The sequence below is a fragment of the Lemur catta genome, chromosome 5 (genome assembly GCF_020740605.2).
Source record: "Lemur catta isolate mLemCat1 chromosome 5, mLemCat1.pri, whole genome shotgun sequence".
Classification (NCBI taxonomy): Eukaryota; Metazoa; Chordata; class Mammalia; order Primates; family Lemuridae; genus Lemur; species Lemur catta.
This window is the reverse complement of record NC_059132.1, coordinates 84,645,864-84,663,698: the sequence shown is the minus strand read 5'-3', so window position 1 is coordinate 84,663,698 and position 17,835 is coordinate 84,645,864. Positions and strand designations below refer to the sequence as shown.

Here is a 17,835-nt window from a genome sequence, read left to right as displayed (position 1 = left end):
CATTATACTATGAAAGCACCGTGACACATAATGATATTTTTCCCTTGAGTCTTGTTGTGAAAATAGGTGGCAAGCTACCCCATAGGTATGCTGTGTTGCTATAACTTCCATCTAAGCAGAATTGACTGAATAACAGTGGTCGTATGACAATTCATTTTCTTCATTACTCATGTTCTGTTATGAAATATGTTTTTAACTTTAATGTGAATACCAATGAGATCTTTCTTTCAATCAAGTCCTTCAAAATGCTGCTATTTTATTATTAGAGGTGTCAGAAAAGAGGAGTAGGAAAATGAATATAAATGGTTTACAAAATTCTAATTAAAATAATAAATTCATTAAGTGAAAAGGAAACCTGATTATGTTATTAGATAAGGTACAAATTAAAACACACTTTTTGAATTATGTTTTTAAGTAAATTGAAATAGGATAATTCTGGCGTTATTTACACAGCTGATGTCATAGGGCAATAAAATGATATACATAGAAAAAGAAAAGTGATTTATTATATTATATTAAGATGTCTTACTAAAATATAAAGTAAAATGGTTCTTGGAGATTTTAAAATAAATGGAAATAATAATATTGATTCAATTATTTGAAATTAATATAGAAAACTTAAAGATTCATCACAAAGAAGGTATGTATACAGGCAACAATATGATTGATCTGTAATATTATAGAAAACTATATTAGCTCCAACTCTGGGATTGTTTTAAGTAATTCATTATACCATTTTTATTTGAATATGACATAACTTGTCACAGTCATGATGTGGTATATCTCTGTATAATTCTCTAGTACCTAGTAGTTAAATAAATAATTTAATAAGAATACTCATTGGTACTACTAATAATTTTTTCTAGAGATGTTCAGACTTTTTTCCCCAAAAACTGATTATTTATAAAAGTAAAGATTTTTTTCTTCTCAAAAGAATTGTTTAGATTTTTTTTTTGCTTGAGCAAACAAGCTAGCTTAATTGCTAGGAATGCAAAACCTATGGTATAATATTATAAATTTTTTCACTGAACTAATCCAATAATGCACCAAATGGTGTGAAAGAGTAGGTAGATTTTTCACAGCTGTGTAATAAACTGATATATGCCATAATGGTTAAAAGTGTAAACTCAAGAGTTTTGAGTTATCTGCTAGCTGCATGACTTTGGGCAAGTCACTTAACCACATGAAACTTTGTTTTCTCATTTGTAAAATGGAGATAATAACCTTGTTTTAATAATTAGATTACGAGAGATGATTAAAGTAAAATGCTCATCAGCACAGTGCCTTACAAAAGATAATTGCTCCCCTCCCCACAATCGTCCTAGTAGCAGTACTGGAGCAAGAGTAGCAGCAGCAAAAACAGAACTGCTATAGTCATTAATGTATTAAATTATATTCAATTTGATTCTCTCTAGAAATTTTACTGCAATAGCTATTCAAGTTTACAGTAAAAGATTATTAATATTTCATGGTATATACATCTCAACAGTGATTAAATACGCATTGGAAATACAAAGACTTCATAATAACAGATGATGTTATGAAGCTTACATTCCTACTACTCCAGAGAACACAAATTTACTAATTGCAATGCAAGTGAATCTTTCAAAAATACTAAAGTAGATGAATAAGCAATGTACTATGGGAGTAAATTTCCCAACTATAGCTCTACCCATTCCCTTTATAAAAGTTATCTGGCTACTTTTTCAATGATTTTTATGCCTTTTAGGTTTCCCAGTTCTCTTTATCTCCCTGAGTAGAATCCAAGCAAGATTCCACTTAGTTGCTGAGTAGAATCTAAGCAAGGAGCTTGCTTAATCTTATGACACTATAGTATTCTAGTACCAATTTTTCCCCCAAACTATTTTAGATAAGCAACTCTTTTGAGAACCTTAAAGTCTGTCTCCTTGTCTGAGATTTGTAGGAAACCAAATGGTGAGTCCAGGTTATAAACTAAAGAACTGAACCCAAGATACTCAAAAGCATGGTTCACCCCGTCATTGATCTTGAAAGTAAAATGTAGAAGTCAATTCTTATTTATTATGTAATAATTTACCACACAAAGAGTACAGATATCAACACCTCTCTTCAGTCAGGAGAATCACAAATGACTTATCTATTTCATGTTCCCAAAGGTCCTTTCAAAAATTACTTCATAGATATTTAGAAAAAAGAAATTCATTCTTAAATGCTTAATTATGCTTTCAATTTACCACCCATCAGGTTGTGGAAGTGAGTAATAATAGCTTAACCATTGTTCATCACCAAAACTCTACCACATTTTATCTAATGGAAATTCATCACATCTGCACAGAAGATACATTGAAGAGAGTTCTGGGCTAGGAATCAAGAAACCCAGGGTCTCCTGCCAACTCAGGTACTAACTAGCTATGTGACCAAGCACATATCACTTCAGTTCTCTGGATTTCAGTCTCCTTTACTGCAAAACAAAGAGTTGGTCTCTAACAGCTGTGCCATAGTATTAGCACTCAAACCCCATGCTCTAATCACACCTACGATTCCAACAAAGGCTTCATAAGCTATTACAGGTTGACATAGACTCAAGAAAAATCTCAGGCACACTCTAGCATCTCCTCCTCACTCCACACCTTCCCATCCTACTTTTCCCCAAGACAAATCAAATGCATGGCAAACCTGAGAAGTAACAACATTTATAGTCAAACAAAAAACTAGCTTATCTTATATCATATGTTACATATATTTTATATATATGGCCATTATAGAACTGCATGTTGGTATTTTTATAAGGATACAAATTTTACAGAACCCAAAACAGAAATGGTGTTCATACCCTTTCCTACCAATTTAAGTGGCAATAAGATGGGGCTTGCAGTAATGAATATATCAATCTCCACAAGAAGAAAACAGCTATGCCATTTCAGACAGTCTATTGCCAGGTCATTACCGCTGTTTAATGCAGATTACTGAGAGAGAAGTAAAAGATGGATAGTTCATGGCCACTGCAGTATTTCAATCACAACATCAAGTTCTTCCCTCCCTCAGCAGATAGATTAATGTTTAACCATGCCAACAAGATATGGAAGACAAAGAAGGGAGAAATTTCAACAACACAAATTTACACTCCTTTCTTACCTAGGTTTTCAGCATACATAATACATTGGTGATTAAAGTTCTTTAAAATCTGCTTTTAAAATAATTCTCCTAATGCTTCCTAATAAAATATTCAATCCCACATGGTGAAACATACAAATATTTTTAGAAGACTGAAGGAAAAGGAATGTAAAATAGTCTTCTAACAAAGAACAATTTAACGACACCCTTTCCCTAAACTTCTTTCCCACCTATTTTGCCATCCTTAATAGAGGGGGAAAAAAACCACCTCTGGAAATGTTAAACAGCAAAGTATAAATAACTCCTCTATTTTGGAAATGCCACAGAGCTACAAACCAACAAATGACTCTGTAAATATCCAGGGAAAAACCGTCATTAGCAATGTCAGTCTTTGTGAATATAAAGTAGTCCTGGTGCTATGCACGGGAGTCTTCAGCTGCAAGACATGCTTGCATTTAAACCATCTGGATATACAACTAGGAGATGAAAATCTCACCCAGACAGGAAAATAAACAAGGGCCATAAGTAAACACATGTTGTCAGTATGTGAGTGAGTGCACTCTGATGATCTTTCCGGTTAATACAATTATACAGCAATGCTACATTTATTTAGGGCTCACAGAACTTAGAGTTCTATTTAAGCATGTATAACTAAACACACCTCTATTCTAGCTGAAATTCACAAATGACAGAAGCCATAAAACACTTTCAACCCTATAGTAAAATAAAGCTTTTCGGTAGTTCTTAGTATCAATAGCTTATACATACTAAGGTTTAGTCCTCAGTTTTCCGCTCTTTTCTCACAATAAGCTGGCCTTCAGAAATTCTATCCATTATCATGGGATTCAATTAGCCTTTTATGAAGATCTGCCACAATTTTATATTCCCAATTGCTCCTGATTTTCTGATCCAGAACTCCAAATTCCTTTATCCTGATCTTACCATTTTACATTCTACAAGCTTGAAACCTAACCCTAAATTTTCTCAAATCTGAACCCACTCATATCAATAGCATGCCATTCTCCAAAAATGAAAAGAATACTGCATCTCTACCTTGGCCTTAGCCTTACCCTCTCATGGGTCACTAAGCCCTACTGATTCTTCCTCCCTAATGTCTTTCACATGTGTCCCATCCCAATTAGTTTCATCACTTCTCTTATGTTATACTTAAAGAACCTACCTCCCATCCTTCAGTATCTTTCTCTTCCATTCCTTCCATACCAGCTTTTCTTCTTAAAGCCCTGCTTTCACTATTTCACTTTCTTTTCCCTGTTAAAAGTCCTTAGACATTGCCCAGCACCTACTCAGACAGGCTGAACTATACAGCCTGTCTTTCAAGGCCTTATATATCAGGATCTGTCAAAGTTTGTGGACAGCTCAGTATTTTTGGCTCAAACTAATCTACCCTCATCATGCACTGTTAAATAATGAAGTATGGTTTAGGAGAAAGTGCAGTGAACTTTGAGTAACCAAGTCCTTGGTTACGGTGCCAGCTCTCACAGTAAACAGCTGTGTGATTGTGAGCAGGCAACTCAGCCTCTATAAAGATGTTCCAGCTATAAAATATAAAGACTGTAAACCATCCTACTTATCTCGCAAGATTTATGTGACTAAAAATAAAAGATCTTAGGCTTAAATATAAAAAACGCTTTAGTACATGGAAATGAGTACTTTAGTTATATAGCCTGAGCCACAAAGCCTCAAGAGCACATCATGGAAATGCTGACCATCAGTTTTCCAGACTAATTGGCTTTAGATTCCTCTTACTGTTAAACATTATACTGCCCAAATATAAGGAATTCCACAAATGCGTATAAGCTAAGGCAAATTTTGCCCTCCTCACGACTCTATTTCAAAAATATATAACAAGTTATATTTGGAAACTTGTTTTAATGCTAAATGTGAAATATAAATTATCTTCTTGAATAAAGAAATATCCTATCAGTAAGTGAGAAAACAAGGTTGGCATCTTATAAATATCTTTGTCAGGATTCTGAAGCAACCAAAATTAGACTAAAATTAATATGACAATATGAACATTGGATTCCAGTTGCAGGAAAGATGGAGTAATCACACTCTACCCTATTGCACCTGCTAAATAGAACTATAAAACCTGGACAGAGTGCATAGAGAAGCTATTTGAAGACTCTGAAAGTAAATAGCACTAGGCAAATCAGGGAAGAAGATCAGAATCTTAAATACCACTGAACCAGCAGTGAGTCTACCATTTCTTCCCCTCTGGTACGTCCCAACCTAGACTTACTCAAAACAGCCCCAAATCCAGAGGTGGGCGTTAGTGTAGACAAAGAGAGTTCTAGGAGAACCCTTCTAGTTCTGGTTCAAGGAGCAAGAAAGAGGTCTCCTAACGATCAGAAGAATAAGAGATCTCTTTTCTTCTCTCCACTCTCTCATGACCCAGCCCCCAAGTAATCTTTGTGGTGTTGGCAGCAAGCAAAGTGGCAGCAACCAGGGCTCCCAGGAGCCTAAAACTAGGAGAGGGGGAAGGTTTACTCTCCGAGTGGAGAAGCTGTGATCCCGAGTATGGGGCAAATATCCTTTATCTTTTCTCTCTGTGTTCTCTTGCCACGTGGGCCCAGAAAGAAGGTGGAGTTGCACAGGAGAGTGTGTAAATAAAACCCAAGCTTTCTGGCTAACAGATCAAAAAGGGAAGCCACAGGAAACAGGAAGTGCCTGGGAGATTGTGGAGAGGAAGAAGCTAGGAAAGAGAGAATTCTTAATGTTGTTCATGAACTTGTGGGCTCACCCCAAGCTGTGCATGCATGGATCTGATACTAAAAAGCATATCAGAAAATTTGAGAAATGATCTATGGACCAGAATACCATGAAGGTCCCAGGCTGTCACCTGGGTGACAAACCTGAGGAACCCGCCTGAGTAACACTACAAAGTGTCTGGAAACAGAAGTGAGATAGAAACCACAAATTTCATAGGACACAAGGTTAACACAAAAAATCTAGCATTGAACAATTAAAAACTGAAATTAAAAAAAAATTTACAGTAGGTCCAAAACAAATAAAATGTTTAGAAATAACTCTAACAAAAATTATCCAAAGTTTTGATGCTGAAAACTATAAATGCTAATGAATAAAATCAAAGAAGATAGAAATAAATAGACATATTTTGATCATGGATTGGAAGACACACGTTATAAATATGTCATTTCTTCACAAATTGATCTATAGATATAAAGTAATACCTATCAAAATTCCAGCAACATTTTTTGCAGATATTGACAAGCTGATTTGAAAAGTTATAAGAAAAGACAAAGGAAACAGAATAGCCAAAACAATTTTGAGAAAGAAAAACAAAAATGGAGGAATTGCACTAACTGATTTTAAGATGTACTGTAAATCTACAGTAATCAAAACTATGTGGGCTGGGTGCAATGGCTCACACCTGTAATCCTAGCACTCTGGGAGGATGAGGTGGGAGGATCACTTGAGGTCAGGAGTTTGAGACCAGCCTGAGCAGGAGCAAGATTCTGTCTCTACTAAAAAATAGAAAACTTAGCTGGGCATCATGGCACACACCTGTAGTCCCAGCTACTTGGGAGGCTGAGGCAGGAGGATCACTTGAGCCCAGGAATTTGAGGTTTCAGTGAGCTATGATAATGACATTGCACTCTAGCTGGAGTGACAGAGTGAGACTGTCTCAAAAAATAAAATAAAAAAGTAAACAACCTCTGTGGTTTTGAGAAAGAATAGACATATTAATAAATGATATAAAAAAGCAATATAACCAATTGGTTTCTGACAAAATTACAGGCAATTCGATAGAGAAAACAGTCTTTTCAACAAATGGTATTATAACAATTAGACATTAATTTGTAAAAAGGAAACTCTGTTTAAACTTCACAACATAAACAAAACTTAAATTGATTGGTTCATAGTCCTAAATGTAAAACATAAAAATATAAAACTTTTTAAAAAACGATTACAGGAAAAAAAAATCTTTGTGAACTGGGCTTAGGTAAAGCGTTCTTAATTATGACGTGAAAATCATGCTCTATAAAAGAAAAAAAAATCAATAAACTAAACTTCACTGAAATTGACAACTTTTGCTCTGTGAAGGACATTGTTACAGGAATGAAAACACAAGCTATTGACCAAGAGAAAATATTTATTAACACAAATCACATATCTGACAAAGAACTTGTATCCAATATATATATATAAAGAGCTTTCAAAACTCTACAGTGAGAAAACAACCTAATTAATGTGCAAGACGCTTGAACAGACATGTTTCAAAGGAGGATATATGTATGACAAATAACACGTGAAAAGATGTTCAACATCATTGGCCATTACATTTTAATGAAAATTAAAACCACTATGAGATGCCACTCTAACACCTTAGAATGGTTTAATCTTGATAGATTAAGATTGACTGAAACTCTCATACATTCTTGGAAGGAAAAATAGCTCAGCAGTTTCTTATAAATTTAAACACACATTTACCATATGATCCAGCAATCCCAATCCTAGATATTTACCCTAGACGAGTGAAAACTTAGGATCACATAAAAACCTACACATGAAAATTTTAGCAGATTCATTCATAATCACCAAAAACTGGAAACAACTAAAATATGTTTTAATGCAAATGATTAAAGAAACTATGGTATATCCACACCATGGAATATTACTCGGCAATAAAAAGAAACTTAGAAACTGGTGATACACACAACTTACATGAATTGCAAAGCCATTATATGGAATTAATGGAGCTAGTTTCAAAAGGTGATCTATAGTATGATTCAATTTATTCAATGTCTTTCTTAAAAAAAAAAAAAACCTATTGTGATAAGAACGGATCAGTGGTTGCCAGGAATTAGCATGGATGGAGATATAAATCATCCACTCATCAGGAGGGGGTTTCTTTGTGGTAACGGAATAGTTCTGTATCTTGAGTGTGGTAGTGGTTTCAAGAATTTATACGTGTTAAAATTCCTAGAATTGTACAACAATTAAAAGTCAATTTTACTCTGTGAATTGACAAAATAGAATAAATAAGAAAGGACACAGCCATTTTTTTTGGATTATTAAAAGCAAAAAAACCCCAGCCATTTAGTCTAGGAATACCAAAGCCATATATTATTCAAAGGTTATTCTCTTGCACGTCAACCAAATCAAATTTCTGACATTTACTTGGGATGCTAGAGTCAAAGTGTGGATTTTATCCCACGCACCATACATTCAAAATATCTAAGGACACTAGAAATTCCACATAGGAAAGAAAGAAATTCTACCCAAATAATGGGAAACATTTCATCACAGATTGATAGAAAATGTTCACTCAGGATGTACTATAAGTTTACCAAGCCAAAGACTCCTGTTCACGGTATAAATGAGCTGGTGATCTATCATCTAAAATTATCCCATTTAGACCTACAGAATAGAAACTGTTGCTAGGCTTTTTGTCAGGTTAATTTATTTTATTATATTAATTTGCTTGAATTTTTAAGTAAGAGAATGAGAAAGATTAGAGGAAAAGAGTGCTGTACATATTAAGCAAAGACTACTGAAAGAAGAAGGAAATAGTAGCAAGAAAGGAATTGTATGAGGTTTTACAGGGAGGATGAGGAAAACTGACAATGCAGAAATTTTTAAAAGCAGAAAATATATACATTTTTAATTACAGGTGCACACAATCTTGATAGTTAGCTAAGCAATTTTTTTTTTGCTCCTTCAATAAAAACTTTTTTAAAAAATGTTTTTAAATTTTTTATTATTTTTAGAGACAGAGTCTTGCTCTGTCACCCAGGCTAGCATGCAGTGGTACAGTCATAGCTCACTGTAACCTTGAATTCCAGCCTCAGCTTCCCAAGGAGTTAGGATTATAGACAAATACCACCATGTCAACTAATTTTTTCTTTTCTTTTTTAGAGATGGGGTCTCACTATGTTGCCAAGACTGGTCTCAAACTTCTAGCTTCAAGCAATCCTCCCACCTCAGCCTCCCAAAATGCTAGGATTATAGGTGTGAGCAACTGCACCTGGCCTCCTTCAACAAAAACTTTTTACACAAATGATTTGCAAATGTCACAAAACCAATCAAAATGGTTTTAGACACTTTGAAAACATTCCATAGATAACAGGCATGGAAAATTGGAGGATCTAATTATTAAATAATCAGTATTAAATACTAGTGATGGGATATTTAATATTCAAATTTTGATTTACATATATTTTATCAAAGGTTTTATGCTTTTGGATTTATGTCAGTTTTTTAATAGTAGGAAACAGTGCAAAGAAATATCTTTAAAATGCTAGTATTGAAAGGTCAAAATTATACAGTGTATGAATGTAATTTTACAGTATAATATATTTCAAACCTGTGCAGTCAGAAACTCTCTGAGCTTTAAATTACACAGTAAGGCATGTACTCTGAAACTGAGCAATTCTTACTGCCTATATTTTTATGCTTAATTACATTTGGATTTATTTTAAATTTTTCTATAATTCAGTTACATAATCTTATAATTTTTACATCCTTTTTTTTTCTCCTTTAATCTGACATTTGTGACCAAAACCATTTCCAAAATACATAAAAATCCACAGAAATATGAAAATAAGGTCAAAGGTACAAAAAAGAACCCTAATTGATTTACAAACATGTATTAAGTAGTTACTTGCACTTTTAAGCACTATTCCATGCACAACGATACAACAGAGAACAAAACAAAAATCCCTGCCTTTATGGAACTTGCATTCTAGTGGTAAACAAATAAATGATATGTTAAAATATGGTAAGTGCTATGGAGAAAATTAAGCAAAGTGAAAAGGTGGATAAGTGCTGGGTTGGGGCTGCTGCTTTATATTCAGTGGTTGGGAAAGACCTTTTTTAATAAGATGACATTTTAACAAACGCCTAAAGTGATAAGAAAGTGAGCCATACATCTTTCCTGGGGAAAGATCTTTTCAGAAAAAAGCAGATGGTCCAAGAGCCTTCAAATGAATCATGGTTCCCAGACTGAAGGAACAGCAAAGACGCCAATGTGGCTAAAGCTAGGCAGATGGGGAAGAGAGGACTATTAGACCCACTCAGGCACATAGATATTCCTTTTCTGTTGCTGCATAACAAATCACCATAAACCCAGTGACCTAAACTCTGGACTTATTATCTCACCATTTCTGTAGATCAGAAGTCCAGTAAGAATCTTCTATTCAAGGTCTCACAAGGTTGAAATCGAGATGTAGGCTGGGCTGCATTCTCACATGAAAGCTCTAGGGAAAAATCCGCATCCTAGCTCATTCAGGTTGTTGGTAGAACTCACTTCCTTGTGGCTTTATGACTGAGGTCCCTATTTCCTCGCTAGGGATCACCGGGGGTAAGGTTTGGCTCCAAAGCCATCCTTAGGTTCTTGCCATGAGACCCTCTCTGTTGGCAGTTCACAACACAGGGGTTTGCTTCTTCGAGGACGAGAGGAGAATTTCCATCTCCAGTCTGCTAAGACAGTGTCTTACACACAGTCACTCCAGCCACCTATGTGTAATGACAGGTGGCATATCAGGTAACCTGATGAAGGGACTGACGATCCCATCCTAGTCACAGGTCCTGCCTGCCGTCAAGGGGAGGGTATCATGCAGTGCATGTACACCAGCGGCTGGGAATCTTACAGAACATCTTAGCGTTCTGCCTACCACAAGCAGGAGGAGTTGAAATAATCTAGAGCTTTATAGACCACTGTAAGAACTTTGCCTTTTCCTTTGAGTGAGGTAGAATGATCAGTAGAAGATTTTGAATGGACATAAGTTTTAAAATGAGAACTTGGGCTGCCGTGTAGAAAATAAACTGTAGGGGAGGGGTGCAAAAAGAGGATCATGAAGGTGAGTTAGGAGAAATTAGGATAAAGGTCAGATGTGTCAGGTTTTAGTTTTACTTTGAAGGTAGAGCTAATAAGACATTGTGATTGGTTGGATATAGAGAATCTGAGAGAGAGGAATCAGGAACTATAAGGATGTAGGCCTGAACAATGAGAGGGGGAGAATTGCAATATCCTGAGATAAAGAGATACTGAGGATAAACAGGATTTTGGGGGGAATGGTGGGCAGTAAGCAGAAATGGGGAGCTCAGTTTTGAACATTTTGTGACACTTATTGAATGTTCAGTTATCTTTGGGTGGTCAGATGTGAGAGCCAAGAGTTTAAACAATTGGCCAAGGTTACAGTTATAAATACTGTCACATGTCGCTTAACAACAGGGATATATTTTGAGAAATGCATTGCTACAGTGATTTTGTCATTGTGCAAACATCATAATGTACTTACATAAACCTAGGTGAGCTAGTTTACTACATACCTGGGCCGTATGTATGGCCGTCTGCTCCTAGGCTACAAATCTGTACAGAATGTTACTGTACCGAATACTGTAAGCAATTGTAACACAATAATAAGTATTTGTGTATTTAAACATATCTAAGTAAAGAAAGGTACAGTACAAATACGGCATTATAATCTCATAGGACCACCATCGTATAGGCAGTCTGTTGTTGACTGAAACATCAATAGATGGCACATGACTCTATAGGTATCATTAGAATCTAAAGGATATTAAGATTTGAGACTGGATGGAAGAGAGTGAAAAGAGAAGAGCTTCTACCCTAAATTTAGGTATAAGACACTTGTACATGCAGAGGTCAAGGTGATGAGGAGCAACCAGCAAAAGAAACACAGAAAGAATGGCCATAGGTAAAGAGAAAGTCTGGTGTCCCAGACACTAAGCAAAGAATATGTTTTAAGGAGTGAGCGAATGATCCACTGTGCAGATATGCCAAGTAAGAGGAGCACTGAGGATCATCCACTGGATTTAGCAACATGGAGCCATTGGTGATCATGACAAATGCTGTTTAAGGAATGAAAACCTGATGAGAATGAGTTCGAAAGACAATCAGAGGAGGCAAAGTAGAGACGGCTTTTACTACAATTCTGCTACAAACAGGAGCAGAGAAGTGGAGCCTAAGTTAGAAGATGTGGAAGCTTCAACAGCATTTTTTACACTGATAGATATATCTAGCAGAAAAAAAATAATTTATGATGCTAGAGACAAAGGAGATAATTGTTGGAATAATGTTCCTGAATAGGTGAGAAGAGATGAAATCTGAAACACTAGTGGAATGGTTGACTTTCGACCAGAAGCAGGAGTTTAATAACAGGAGGGAAGGCAGAGTAGATGCAGGTAAGTTTGTAAATATGGCATGAGAAATTGTCAAACTCCTCTTCTCAGGGAAACAGAAACTAGGCAAATCAGCTGATAGGCTGGTAAAAACGGAGTGGAAAATTGTCAGATTCTTCTTCTCGGGGAAACAGAAACCAGATAAATCAGCTGAGAAAGAGAGAAGAAAGGGCTATGGTGGAGGTTTTAGGAATGAGGGGGCGTAAAAAAACGGTCCCAGTGAGTGGGAGGGTGTACATGCCCAGGGAAACGTAGTGGGGCTATCGATTGTTGCTCAAGGCACCCTCAAGTTAAGGGTCTTGTAGGTACCAAATGAAACCTGCAAGTGTGGCAGTCAGGTTTCCCCAGCCCGTTCAGCTGCGGGGATGCAGGTGTGGAGTAGAAGTGCAAAATGTTGGGCTTTAACCACAGTTTTTGTTGTAGTTTTTATTTTAAATTCATGAATTAGTTAATCAATTTATATTTTGCTCAGAGAGTAGAGCAACACGAAAGAAGAGCACAGGAATTGAAGGTATATGCAAGGGAATTATTTTGTGATTTTCTCACCTGGATAAGAAAGAAGAGTGGACTCAGTAAGGTCAAAGAGCAACTAGAAGGAGTGTGCTGGAAAGACAGGAGATGGAAGTCAGAAAATAGGATGCTTAAAATTGAGACTCTGGGGCGGTGGGATGAATGACGAAATCTAGGGGACGAGCATGGCAGCGGGTTACTGAAGTCGAGTGGAGAAAAGCCTGAGAGGCCAATGAACTGGATCCATGTGGCTACTGATCACAAGAAGCTGGAGTGGAGTAGTGCTCAAGAGAGAGACAGTGCACCCCAAGTAAAAAAATCTCATAAAATGAGAGGAGGTGACACCTGAGGGTGACCTCAGCAAAGTGGGGAATCAGCATGTCTCAGGCCATCAGCCTCAATGCAGAAGTGATTTCAGAGGAAGCCTGTCCCACACCAGTTATGAGAGGCAGCCACATGGCAGGGCTGCAGAGGAGAGAGCCAGCTTCCAGTTAAATAAAGGGAAATGATGGAGGAGAGATCACAGGGCTGAGATGGACCTTGGGTATCAGAATAGGATTAGGGAGCAGAGGCTACTAGAGCCAGAGTAGGGGTGTGGACAAAGAGGTAGAAGGATGGGTGGCCGTGCAGATGCAGGATGACCTGGGGATCCAGGGCTTCTGATAACGAGTAACAATTACAGCCACAATAAAGGAACTCAGTTTAGCCAGGCAAAATATGCAAGGGCAGGCAGGGTGGCATTAATTTTAAAATACTATATAAAGACCTGAAAGTTCCCATTTTCTGATTTTAACTTGTTCTGCTCTACAGTCGCAACTCCGCATTGCTAAATCATCTGGTAATTATTTTAGAGGTCAAAACGCGACTGATTCACAGTTAATGCAATCTATATAGAACAATAAAGATTCCTACAGAACTTTTTTTTTTTGTTAAAAGGGAGAAAAGTAATTAAAGCAAAGTTCAAAATTCTCTGCTACACAGAAACAGTGTTCTGCTTTTATTCATGCTAAGTAGATCTTGAAGATCAGCGGGAATAAATCAAATGCCCTGTATCCATTTTTCAACATAAAGTATGTGAGAAATCCATCTACATTTTTTCTATCTCCCTTTTAAAACATTATTTCAAGATTTCTGATGATAACAGAATATATCTATTAGTAACTAAAAGGTCTTTATTATATTTCTTAAAAAGAATCCATATAAGAAAAAGAATAGGTTTTGGTATTTGGCACAGGTTCTTATAGGAAGTAGAAAGACAGTACATATTCAGAGTCATGGGATTAAAATTTTCCATTCAGGAAGGATTGCTATATATTTTTATAAATTTTTGAGAATTGAAATAAAATTTGTGTTCCAAAGAAAGGGTTCACTAGTTTCAAATAACCTTGGATTTAGCTGTTTATCTCTCTTATTCTGAGATAAACTCCTCAGAACTTTTAGTATTAGGATTGACTAAATTCAGAGAATGCTTAGGGAACAGGGTAACTTTCAGTATCATCCAATACATTTTGTAGAAGCCGAGGCCCAGAGAGGTTAAGTGAAAGGCTTAAGGCCACCTTACAAATCATCAGCAGCCCTGGGGTTTATCCAAGAACAGTAGAAATCAGAAGGCTGCATCTAAATTTTTAAAATTTATTTCTGAAAACCAAGACATAACGTGGTAGTAACTTACTTGTCTTTTTCTTTTTGTTTTAGCTGTGATGATTTGGTTTAGCTCTCCACAGCTGACTAAGCTATGAGGAAACCTGCCTCTGTCTGAGCTACCTGATCTTTCTTTGGGGCAAGAGACATTTTTAGATTGTTCTACCTCTTTTAAATTTTTCTTATGCTTCTTCTTATGGAATGGATTCTCAGTATAGCAGCATGAACTTTCTTATATATCTCTTCCACATCTGAGGTCCCATTTTTATGTATGCATTAAAATAATTGTACTTTACAAGCATCTCCGTCTTCTTCCACTAGATTACACTTAGGATCTGCAATGAATCTGTTCTGATCCATCATGTGCTGCCTAAGTACTTCTGCACTGAATTCCTTGCTTTCTGAATTATACTGAGGGAATCATTTGGTACTATGAGGATTGGACAGGCTTCTATCCCTAGCTCCCTTCAGAATCCCCAAAACCTTATTTTCAGTTACAGTTCTGGCAAAAACTGCATCCAAATACAAAATACCGCCAGGTGTAGTGGCTCATGCCTGTAATCCCAGTACTCTGGGAGACCAAGGCAGTATTATTGCTTGAGACCAGGAATTTGTAACCAGCCTGCATAACATAGCGAGACCTCATCTCTACAAATACAAACACCTTCACACCATGCTTTAGGAGTTCATAAACATGAACTGCACAAACTATAATATCCCCTTTTTTACAGGCATAAGAAATCAGAAAAATGATCACTCTGTTGGTCACACAAAATGCCGTTCTGTATTTGGGTGTGATGTATTATTTTTATTCTGGCTTACTAAGCCTTTCCAAGCATAGTAATCAGTTTATCTTCCTGCTTTTTTCTAAATCTCACTTGCTATCTCTTCAAGAAGGCCCTATTCTTACCAACCCTAACACAGCCCACCCTGTGGAACAGAAACCCTCAGCCCATGGCTTACCACATACTTACAACGATACTGGTAACTTTTTATAATTTAATTCTTACAGGTAACAATAAGAAAATAAGGTCTAATAAGAATATGATCTTAAAAGTCTATTCAAAGAACTCTATCAGAATCCAGTCCATTCAAAAACTCTATCTGAATCTAGCAACTCTTTGTCTTAGTGTGCTTAAGACAAATACCATAAAACAAAATACCATGTAATGGATGACTTATAAAGTAGAAATTTATTTTCTCATAGTTCTAGAGGCTGGAAGTCTTGAGATTAGCACACTCTCTCCTCTTCATCCTGTTTTTGTGTAATAAATTGATGTTTTATGGGACTTATTGATAGCATCAAACACACACTCTCTAAAATACCCTTTCATCAACGAATTTTAAAACTATGGTGATGATTTTTCTCTATCTACTAATTCAGAAATGTGCTTCTCTTGGTATAATTTAAGATACTCTTACAGGCTTCCTAGAGTTGTTTCATTATTTTCTTTATTAGTTCCTTGATTCATTCTTACAAATTTAACTTATATAAACTTACTAATGTTCAAAACTGAGCTCCCAACCATTCTCTTAAAATCTGCTTCACTGTAGCTTTCCCCTACTCAGTGGAACTCCCTCATTCCCAAAGTCTAGACCGAAATCCTTGGAGTCATTTTTGTTTCCTCTCTTCCTCTCAAGTCTCACATCCATGAGGTCACCAAATCCTATCTGTTTTGTTTTTTTTTTCAAAATGTATCCAGAATGTGACCATGTCCCACCACTTCCAAACTACTTCCCTGGGGCAAGCTATCATCACTCCCCAGCCGGAGTCTCCCTGTTGCCACTCTTCCTTCCCACAATCTGCCTATTCCCAATGCAGCGTAAGTCAGATGACGCAGCTCCTCTGCTCAGAACCCTACCATGGCTCCCAGCTTTACTCAGAGTAAAGGATGAAGCAGGCACAATGGCTTTCACCCCTATACCTCCTCGACCTTATTACCTCCTTAGCCTTATTTCTTTGACTCTCCTCCTGACTCTGTTCATTGAACTCATGCCTCATGAGACTTTTTACTGTTCCCTGAATACACCAAGGAAGCTCCTCCTTTAGGGCCTCTGCACTACCACTTCCTTTTACTTGAAACACCACCACCACCATCCCAATTCCCAAATGGTATCTGCACGGCTATTTTCTCCTTCAAGTTTTTGCTCAAATGTCACCTTCCCAGTATGACTGGCACTGATCAGCCACTGGACCAGGCTGGCCATACGCAGGGAGAGCATATGACCAAAGACAGGTAGACACCAAACACTCCAGAGGTGGACGCTCATTTTCAAAGAACACTGAAGGGCTCAGTGTTCTGAGACATTCAGGTTGATGATGATAATGGTAATGATGATTAATATTTCTTGGGGGTTAAGTACCAGGCACAATTTCAATTGCATTGCATTTATTACTTTAAAAAAAAAGTCTCAAATCAACCTTGAGGACTATACTACTATTATTCCCAATTATAGATGAGGACTGTGAGATGTCCTCAGAGCTCTAGTCAGTGCCTGTGTCTCCAGACTTCTTTAAACCTAATCCTGGAAGGGCTGTTTTCCAGAAACACAGAGATTATCTAATAAAGGCCAAAACCTTTCTTTGTATAATTCACTAATCAGATCCTCTAAGTAATTTTTATTCTTCTCTCCCCTCCTCCCATCTCTTGCCAGCAAGTCATAGATGGAGACAATCATCATACAACTAACGCTAGAGATTTAAAACTCATCCAATTCAAACTCTTCATTTTAAGGATGATAAAATTGAAGCACAAAAAATCTACTTCTTGAAGTCATGTTCTATTAATAGTTAATGGCAGAACCTAGTGCACAATTCTTAGGAGTGACTTGACTTGGTTTCCAGTCCCTGCTGACATCATAGGTTAGGTACATGACCATCCTACAGCCTGCACTGGCCTCATATGTCAGCTTTATACGGTGATTACTAATACGTATGACTCAAAAATAGAAGGGGAAACTGACTACTCATGTTCTATTATAAAATGCTGTTTGTTTTCTGCTCTCAGCCTCTCTTCTAGCTTCGTAGTTGCCTAGAATCCTATTCTTAAAATTAGTTCCAGAAGCAAAACCTCCTTATCACTTGGAAAATCATTAGCCTTCTTTTCTGGCTCTACCTCTCTGTAGGGAAGGCATCAGGTGGAAAGTTTATAAAGCTCTCATTGAGGAATGGCTCTGGGAAGTATGAAAAAGGAAAAATACTCTCCAGAAAATAAATGTATTTCCACTTTTTATTCACCTTAGCCCTGAAACAGAAAGAAAATGTTGCTGCATTATTTCATATCCATGACTATTATCTTTGGACTCAAGGAATTTAAAGACATTACAAAAACAATCTCTAAGAAAATAATATGATTTCATAACAAATATCATAAAACAAGTTAAATGTGTTTTTACCAT

The 17,835-nt window shown here is 36.6% G+C and overlaps 1 protein-coding gene across 3 annotated transcripts in view; it reads right to left on the bottom strand.

The window, feature by feature from the left end:
- The window catches only part of INPP4B (inositol polyphosphate-4-phosphatase type II B), a 325,665-nt gene that overhangs the window by 189,289 nt on the left and 118,541 nt on the right, over window positions 1-17,835 (bottom strand). The gene's annotated exons all lie outside the window — the stretch shown is intronic.